The 9951-nt window shown below is 50.2% G+C and overlaps 1 protein-coding gene across 8 annotated transcripts in view; it reads right to left on the minus strand.

The window, feature by feature from the left end:
- The window catches only part of INPP4A (inositol polyphosphate-4-phosphatase type I A), a 125320-nt gene extending 115912 nt beyond the window's left edge, over window positions 1–9408 (minus strand). For 3 of the 8 annotated variants that reach the window (XM_047781490.1, XM_047781493.1, XM_047781489.1), the window contains exon 1: window positions 9147–9386. The gene's annotated coding sequence lies outside the window, so the exon portion shown is untranslated. Of the gene's footprint in view, window positions 1–9146 lie in introns of all 8 variants that reach the window. The other 5 variants (XM_047781492.1, XM_047781486.1, XM_047781488.1 and 2 more) reach the window with 3 other exon arrangements.
- Between the last annotated feature and the right edge of the window lie 543 nt (window positions 9409–9951).

Raw genomic sequence — 9951 nt, forward strand, 5'->3', positions numbered from 1 at the left:
TGCAAAGCTGACGGGGAGACCCCGGGGCCTCTTGGAAGACAGTGACTTCCCACAAGCCCTGGTCCAGAGCACAGCACTCAGATCTCCTGCTTGTGCTATTTAACTCCAGCCCACACCCCGCACCCCCTGCTGGGCACCTCCCATTTCACAGAGGAGAAAGCTGACTCTGGTTCTCGTCCAGCACTTTTCTTCCCACAATCCACCTTGCCCCCCCTCAAAAAACAGCCACAAACACTTGAAGACATTACTGCATATGCTGTGATGCAAACCAGATGAACCCCTGTGTTAAATAATGCATATCACACCGTCTCACAGGCAGCCAAGGCGATGGAGGAGTTGTCCTGTTATTGTTAAGGCACAGAGGAAAAAAGGGGGGCCGGCCTCAAAACAAGGCAGATCCAGATACCTAGCCACACCTATCTCCACCTGTCTCCCTCCCTCCCCCCTCCCCCACAGGTAGCCACGTGCTATAGAAGGATAGCTCAGGGTCCAGAGACAAACTGTAAACCTCTGACAAGTTGACATACTCCCTGCCCCTGCCTCCCTGTCTCTGAGCAGCCGTGTGAGGATCCCCAATACCATCAGGAGGATCTGGCCCAGCTGGACAAGCACCACCACCAACAGACCAGAGCAAGACCAGAAGTTCCGAGCTTTGCCCTCTTCTCTTCATGGGCCCAGCCCCCACTCCCCGGGCCCGCATCTGTAAAAGGTCCCTCTGGTTTCCTAGGGTGAGCCGCCAAGCCCCCAGGCCACAGCCCGTGGGTGAATACGTCCAGGAGGGCACGCCCCCTCCAGGGCCTGACCCGTGGGTCTGACACATTTTTACAAAAACCCATAGTAAGAAACAATCACATTGTGACAATGCCCAACACACACCAAATGCAAATAACTATGTGTTTTACCCAAAATGCTTACCCTCCCTGTGGGAAATGTACTTGGATATTTCCTATATTATTTCAAAAACTGTTTGGATGCTGGTTATAACCTCACACTGAACCGCTGCTGTCTGAAACACGGTTCTGGACCCTCCCCAGCCAGTGTGCTGCTTAGCTGCTCCTTCTTCCTCAGCAATTAGCACCCATGTGGTGGTGCAGGTGTGTGAGACGGTTCCTACACCGTTTTTATGTAGTGAGGTGAACCTTAAGCCTTGCAAAGTCAAGAAAATCTGGAAATACTGCAGCTTACTAGTTCCAGGAAAAATCTGGAACGGTGGGCTATTCTGATCTCACAAACTACCTGGGGAGGCGGCTGTCTTACTTCACCCAAACGTGAAGCTGGAGCTGTGTCTGCGAGAGGGGACAAAAAAGCAGGTCACAGCAGTAGTGCCAGAGAGTGATACGCTGCCACTAAAAGTAGTCCCGGAGGCCAATTTCCCTCAGGCCAGTTCCCTAAACATTTCCCAGCCCTGACTGTCCACTGCTTTCTAGTCTCCCCAGTGAGTGAGAAGCAGCAGGGTGAGCAAATGCTACACCCCTGAATGGCCTCGGGAAGTGAGTCAGCAGGGCTTCCATCCCCCCAGTGGGGCCAGAGAGAAGCGGGGCTGGCGGGTCACCAGCATGCTTCCCTCAGCGCCCAGCCCTGCAGGGAAGACTTGGGCCACGCTCCGGAGCTGGGACACTGAGCTGGACCAATACCCCGGGGCACAGGGAGCACAGTGCCCTTGGCCTCCTGAAATGCTTGGTGATGCTGTGGGCTGATCACCAACTTGGCTCTCCCTTCAGCCTATCTTGGGAGCTTGGGGGGCAGGGGGTGGGGCTCAGGGGTGGTCTTGATTAGACAGAGCCATTCTCCAACTTGACCTCAGAAGGCCATCAGAATTACCTGCAAGGCTTGTTGCTGGGCCCTATCTCAGAGTTTCTGATTCAGCGGGTTGGGGTGGGGCCTGAGACCACGCTTCTGCCACATCTCAGGTGATGCTGATGACTATGGCCTGGGAACCACATTGTGAGGAGTGCCTCCACATCAGCTGCCCCCAGCCCTCTCCAGCGTCAGCTCCTAAGTGCTCCCACTTCGGAGGAGGACAGGCAGACACTGGCTGGCACAGCTCATTCACGCAGGCCCACTGATGCTAAAGACCATCTCACAGCCACGAGCAGGCGGACTCTCGGATGCAGAATCTAGGTGCCTGATGAAATTCCAAAACTGCTGCCAGAGCAGGACTCTGGTTCAGAGAGACAATAAAGGTCCTCACCATTTACGTGGAAGCCAGAAGCACCCCAAGAGACACACCCCATAATCCATAACCCCAGGGAGACTCTTGAACTAACTGGGCATCCTCACCTCCTACAGGACCTGTCCTCTACAAACACACACCTCCCTAAGTCTATTTCCTTCCCACTCCCAGCAGTTGCACACTAGGCCACCCTTCCTGAAAACTCTGACTCAAGCGTTAGAGGATGCACCACTTGAAATGCAAGCAACACACAGGACAGGGATGGAATGGAGTTCCATGTTCTGGAGTGAGCTGATTTTATCAGACAGCTACTGGAACAGCAGCCATACAAGGGCAAAGACAGAGCCCTGGGGGCAGAGAGCAGGAAGAGGGGTGGGTTCAGGAGACCTCAGGATCCTGCCTGTAAGTGTAAGAGAAGGGGTGCTGCAGGGACTCAAGGTCGGAAAGGAGGGGAAGGCTTGGCCCCTCCAGCGGCCCCCACCCCACCTCCTGGAGGCAGAAGGACACCTCCCTCTTTACCTGACCCCACTGCAGAAAACGGACACCTCCTCTTCATCCCCAGGACATGGCCCTCCCCCACCGGATACTGCCTGCTTGAGACCTTCGCCAGGTGACCCCACTGAACTGATTCCACGTGAAAGGCCCACAGGGTCTCAGCTGCCCTGGGTTAGGGACTGACTGGTGGGCACGTGACAGGGCACAAGCAAGGTCCAGACAGTGAGCAGACAAGCAGCCAGCACCCAGGGGCCCTCGGTTCTCATTTCCCAGCCAGGTTACGAGGGAGAAGGACACACCCCAGGGAGATTTTTTTTTTTTTTTTTTTGTCTTTTTAGGGCTACACCCAAGGCACATGGAGGTTCCCAGGCTAGGGGTCTAATCGGAGCTATAGCTGCCAGCCTGCACCACAGCCACAGCAATGCCAGATCCGAGCCACATCTGCAACCTACACCACAGCTCATGGCAACATCGGATCCTTAACCCACTTAGCGAGGCCAGGGATCAAACCTGCAACCTCATGGTTCCTAGTCAGAATGGATTTCGCTGCGCCAAAAAAGGAACTCCCCAGCGAGACTCTTGAACTGAAAGGGACTGCTGAGAAATTAAACCCGACGAGAAAAGGCTGCGCTAATTCCAGGTTCTACATGGGCTGCTGCTCATGCTCCCCATACAAATTCATCCTAAAGGTTCAGTCCCTGGGTGCTGATGGGGTCAGGTGCCTGGTCCAAACTCTTGATGAGCATTAACTCAACCCCCAGCAAGCTTCTGGGGTTGCTACTACCCTTAGCCCGGTTTGGCAGTGAGAAAACACAGGGCACAGAAAGATTAAGCTACTTGTCTGAGGTCACACAGCTAATTGGAGGCTCTCGGGAAGTTTGGCACCAGGGTCCACAATAGTTCCAGGAATAAAACAGATACATCAAGATATTAAAAACAGAAATTGTTGATATTGGGGACTCCAGGTGATTCATGTTCATCCCCATACTGACACAGAAAGTATTCGTTTTAAAATCCTGGGAAGGAAGCTACGTAACTTGATGGAAATGGTACTAGCTCCAGACAGACCTGGGTTTGAACCCCAGTTCAACCACTTATAACTACCCTCAGGTAGGTGCCTTAGCCACGCCTCACCTCAGCTTCATCCTCAATACCCCACACACCTTCTCCCAGGATGCATGTGGACACTTGGCCCAGGGCCTGGTATGTACAGGTGCTCAGAAAATGTCCGTTTCCTTCTCCTGTAGCTTGAAAAATGCATCCTAAAAGGAGATGTCTAAGGCCGAAAAAGAATAAAGCCCAAAATTATACTAGCTTCCACAACCCAATAAGATAAACCATCTAATAAGAAAAAATAGGTGAAGGATATGAACAAGTAATTTACAGAAGCTATAATATAAACTAGCAAGAAAAGGTTTTCAATATTTTTGGTAAGTTAGGAAATGTAATTAAAACAGCAATGTCTTCTTTATCCATTAAATTTGCAAAAACTAACAAGAGTCATATTCTTCAGTACAGTGTTGGCCAAGTTAAAGGCAAAAAGGCAATTTCACTTACTGATGAAAAGAGCACAGAGTGATATAGCCTCTTGGAAGTGAGGAGCAATTTGGCAAAGATGGCCATTAATACTATGCTTTAACCCAGAAATTCTGCCTCTAGGGATCTAGAAAACAGAGATATTTGTGTTGACAATGATGTGTCTCACAGATTCCCCACTATTTTTAGAGCAGAAAATTGGAAACAGCCAGCAATAAAGGACAGTCAAGTAATTTATGGTACACCCACACTCTGGAATACAGACCCAACTTTTCATGTCAGGACACAGGGATCTCCAGGACATAGCATTAAATTCAAAAAGAAAATCAGAGAAAATTTGGTATAATGTGCCTCTATTTATGTTCATGATAAGAACATTTGTCCACTGAAGCGGCAAGAAGCAGCAAGGAACACACAGATCTAGGTTTGGTTTTTCGTGGGGGGGTTTCTGGTTTGTTTGGTTTTTTTTTTTTTTGCTTTTTAGGGCCGCACCCACAGCATATGGAAGTTCCCAGGCTAGGGGTCAAATCAGAGATGCAGCTGCCAGCCTACACCACAGCTCACGACAACCCCAGATCCTTAAGCCACTGAGCAAGGCCGGGTTCAAACCTGAGTCCTCACAGATTCTAGTTGGGTTCCTTACCACTGAGCCACAACAGGAACTCCCAGATCTGGGTTTTAATTTTTTCTTTCTTTTTTTAGCGCCACACCCATGGCATATGGAGGTTTCCAGGCTAGAGTTCGAATCGGAGCTGTAGCTTCTGGCCTACACCATAGCCACAGCAACTCAGGACCTGATCCACATCTGCGACCTATACCACAACTCAGGGCAACGTAGGATCCTTAACCCACTGAGCAAGGCCAGGGATCGAAACTGCATCCTCATGGATACAGTCAGATTCATTTCCACTGATCCACGATGGGAACTCTCCAGATCTGGGTTTGTAAATGTCATTCTCCATTGAAATGAACCTGGACTCTGGATAAATGTCTGCAAGTACAAGCTGAGTCCCGAAGGTTTTGCCCCAGAAAGCAAAGAAGTTCACATGGAGAATGATGAGGACATGTCAAAAGGACGTAAGAGCCAGCTGGAAGGGGATCCTGAAGGCCAAGTCTGGGACAACTGAAGCAACAAAATGAATAATGAGCATACCAAACCATAATCTATTGCATAAAGCAGGAATTCATGAGTACAGTGACATAAATCAAAGGGGAAATGAGGGAGAAAGTAAAGTTCTTCCCTTTAGTACAATTCCAACCACTAAGTGTAGACAGAAATGTGGAATTAGAAAATCACCATCTGTCACCTATCATAACTATCTGGGGAAGAATCATCAATGGATTCTGAAACTAGTTGGTGAAAAGTATGAGGAGGAGCAGTATAGTTACACAGTCTCAAGCGCTCTTACTATGAGATACATATTATTGACAAAGGGAAAAAAGGTAACTTTCCCTGAGGGAGCCTGGCAGACATCACCTTAATCACGTGATCAAAGGCCAGTGAATGGACTCATCGACAGTCTGTGCCCCACTGTGGGACAGCCTGGGACAGCTGCGGTATCATCCTGTGCTAGACCTGCCAAAAGTGCATAATGCGAAACTGAGCAGGAGGAAACCGCAGGCACACCCAAGGAGAGGGACATTATCCAAAACACAGGCAGCCGTCTTCAAAAATGTCAATGCCAAAGTCATGAGATACACAGGCTGACCCTCAAGAATTGTTCCAGAATAAAGGAGACTCAAGAGACAGGCTGATTCTAATGCAACGCATAATCTTGGATTTCCTTTTGCTCTGAAGGGGCTACAGGTAAGATGTGAAAAAGACCTGCAGATTAGAGTGTTGTATCAACATTTCCTGTTCCTGCTTTTTAATAATCATACTGCTGTTGTGTAAGAAAATGTCCTGGTTTTCATGAAATATACAACAAAGTATTTAGAGGTCAAAGCGTACCAAGTCTGCAACCTACCACTAACCTTTTCAGAGAAAAGTCATCACACACATGAATAGGAGCGAGGATAAAGCAAATGCCAACATGTGGGTGAAGACTATCTGGAAACTCTTTGGATTATTCTTGCAACTTTTCAATGAATCTGAAATAATATCAAAAAATATTTTAAGAGAGCAAGGTGTGCATATCCATAGAAATAGAGGTAAATTCCTATAGATTAAGTTCACGATGGCACTTTCCTTAAAAGCACAGAGACAAAATGAAGCAGGTCTGCCCTGCCTGGTATTATACTGGTTTCCCCTGAATTTGCTCTCCTCACAGAGCTTCTGTTCCAGCACCCTGGAAAAGGCTGTTTTGCGGGATCTCTCAAGACTAGCTCATCAATCAAGCTTCACAGAAGAAGCAAAGACATAATCAAGCCTTCTTCACTGCAGATTTGTGCAGTTCTTCCCTTGGTGAAAGCCAAAGCATCCTGACACACTGAGTAGCTGATGATGGAATACATAATCCATACAGGAGTTTTTCACAAGAAACTAGGATAATATGGCCTTGGTCCAAAGTCTCCCCCCTAGTCTGTCTTACTATGGGTGGTGGGGGTCAGCTGGTCCCACACGTTTTTGTAACATTCCTCTGGTGCATTTGTAGATTTGCTTGGCTGAGGAGAATGCTCCCAGGTAGGTAGCTGGCTAAAGGGACTTGAAGGGTCAATAATTTTGTCATACACATCCTGTCTCTCTCTGGCTTTACAGCTTACAACTTCTCACGTATATTATTTTATTTCATCCTTTCCTTTAAAGTGATTTCTAGAAAAAAATATTAATGGCAGGGAGTTCCCATCATGGCTCAGTGGAAACGAATCCAACTAGCATTCATGAGGATGCAGGTTCGATCCCTGGCCTTGCTCAGTGCGTTAAATGATCCAGTGTTGCCCATGAGCTGTGGTGTAGGTCACAGATGAGGCTCAAGTTGCTGTGGCTGTGGTGTAGGCCGGCAGCTGTAGCTCTGATTCGACCCCCACCTGGGAACTTCCATATGTCTCAGGTGAGGCCTTAAAACAAAACAAAACTAATGGCGGGAGTTCTCCGGTAGCCTAGCAGCCAAGGATCTGGCATTGTCATTGCTGTGGCTCAGGTCACTGCTGTGGTGCAGGTTCAATCCCTGGCCAGGAACTTCTGTATCCCACAGGTGCAATAAAACAAAATATAAAACAAACAAAAAATTAATGGCACTCAGTTTAACAGCAATACAAGAAAATATCCAGTTTCCAAAAGCAATGAGATATACTGTCTACTCCTGACTTTGAATCTAGCTGGGAGAAAGGACTTGTACCTGAGCAGATAAACACACTGAGATATCATAAGCCTTATGAAAAATAGGTAAGTAGCCTGTAGAATTAGCACAACTAATTCTACCACTGAACTCAATAGAAACAAAGGCTCTGCTTCCTCTTTGAATTTGTCCAGCATTCATTCCTTTAAGCCTTGTCCTCAGAGCAAACCCTCCCTGTAGCTGTAACTTTGGCTTATTACTACAGAGGCTTGCTGACAAGACACCACAGAAATAAGGCCTTGTGGGCTCCATGGAAATGCCACATCACCCCTGGGACAGCTTCATGGTCTTCTGACACCAACCCTCCAATAGACCAATCACACTGATCTTCCCATGTGGGACCAACTTCCTTCAAAGAAACCAGTGAACTGAATCTTCCAGGAGTAAACATTTCAGCAAAGAACCCCCAAAACAAAGGCCCTAGCCTAGATCCAAAGACAAAAAGTCCTGTTAGCCTGTTTTCCCAAAGACAAATTGGGTTTCATCCAAGGACAACCTATAGCTATTCTATGTTACCAACGCCAATAGCATCTAGATTCCAAAACAAACTCTGGAAAGCAAGTTCAGTTCTCACCTGCCAGAGATGAGAAAATAGAGAGCCAAAGTTAGCAACTGGCAGATGCAGAATTCACATCCTAGTCAGCCTGTTCAGTCTCCAACCCCACGGCCTGCCCTCAGTCCACACAATCCACTGAACAGAGATGAATCAGGCAGAATTTCACCGCAAAATTCAAACCACCTCCCCATCCCCTGTTCCTTTGGTTTAGAGGCCCTAAGGGGCAGGTGGCAAATCAAATTCGCCTCTAATGCACTGCCCCAACCCAAAACACATTCAGTGGCAAAGCCAAAGACAAGAAGACGGGCTTTACAACTGCCCATACTTTTTTCTTACCCAGAGGACTATTTTCATGATCTGTCATTATGGATAAACTCGGAGCAGGAGGAACACATCATTATGTAATGTCAGAGGGCAGGCGACAAGGGGAGGGAGAGCAAAGCTCATCACCACTCCCTTCGCCCACAAAGACATAAATTAACCGTTGACGTTTTGAGTGTTTCAATCTTCTATGGCCTGCACATTCATGACTAGCTTTGCAAGAGAGGGTCCCAGATCCCTGAGGTTTCTCAGGCCTCAATTCCTTGACTAGCAAAGCCATAAAGAAACAAAATGTCAACAGCAAAGATGGCAGAAATGTTGTCAGGGGCTGTGGGCCGGCATTAAAGGGAAGAGTTTGAAGCATGCGGACCCAGGTGCATGTTTATTTTTACCCGGTTCTGTTTACACTCGAAACACCGCGAGGCCTTCAGCGTCTGGAGTCACTAGATCCAGCCCTGGAGACGCACCAAGCCCGGCGCTGCGTCCCGCATCCCGGCTCCCCGCCGCCCGCGCCAGCACCGCACTCCCCTCAGCCCGAGGCGCCCGGGGCGTCATCCAGCTAGGGCTCGCCAGGGTCGGGCTGTTCCCCGAGACGCCACCACCGGGGAACCGCTAGGCTGCACGATTTCCATGACAACCGCGGCGCCGTCCGCGTCCAGCGCGCCGGGTGTCTGGATGCGCGCCGCGCCCCGTTCCGCCCGAGAAGCATCCCGGTCCCCGGAGGCTCGTAGCCGCCGGTTCGGCCCCCCTCCCTCGCACCCGGCCCGGCCCGGTCCGGCGCACCTACCTGGCGCGTCCCGGCCCGCGGCGCCCACGCCCTGCCGCCCCGCCGTTCTCGGTCCGGCAGGGCCGCGCGCTCGAGTCCCGCAGCAGCAGCGCCGTCGCTCGGTCGCCACGTCGTGGACGGCTGCCTGGCTCCAAATACTGGTCCTCCTACCCCAGCCCGCGGCGCCCAGCCTAGCCGCGAACCCGTCGCCCGCGCTGCAGCCCCAGACCCGCTGCTGCCGCCCCAGACCCGCTGCTGCCGCCGCCGCTGCTGCTACCGCTCTGGAGGCCACGCCAGCCCCGCCCCGGCCCCGCCCCCTCACCGCGCATGCGCGTTCCGTGGGCCGCCCCCGCGCCCGATCCCGGCCACCCCCACCCAGCTGGTCCTCCTCCGCGGCGGCTCACGCTGACTTCTCCCGCTTTCCTCTAACACCCACTTTCAGCTGTGACCGAATCGCCTGCAAAGAGTTCTTGAACTTCTGACTTAATTAGATCGCGGCATTTTCGCCATCACATATACTGAGGCTTCTAAGGCCCGGATGCATCCCCGAGGAAGAAGGCTGCTGGGAAGAGCGGCGAACCAGGGACTGCTCTGGCCATACCGGTGTCTTCGCGACTCCCTTGGGGCGGTCTTACACACTACCTTGGCAATGTTTAGGGGAACTAAACATTCAACCCAGAAACATGCAAAAATTAAAATCGTACTTTAAAGATACAGATGAACAAAAAGAAGAGAGAAACCGCTACCCTCTCAGGCTGTCCTGGCATATTGTATAAAATCTACATTGATAGACTCTCAAATATCAGCTCCTTAAACTTCCCTCCCA

This window comes from Phacochoerus africanus, chromosome 5 (assembly GCF_016906955.1).
Source record: "Phacochoerus africanus isolate WHEZ1 chromosome 5, ROS_Pafr_v1, whole genome shotgun sequence".
Classification (NCBI taxonomy): Eukaryota; Metazoa; Chordata; class Mammalia; order Artiodactyla; family Suidae; genus Phacochoerus; species Phacochoerus africanus.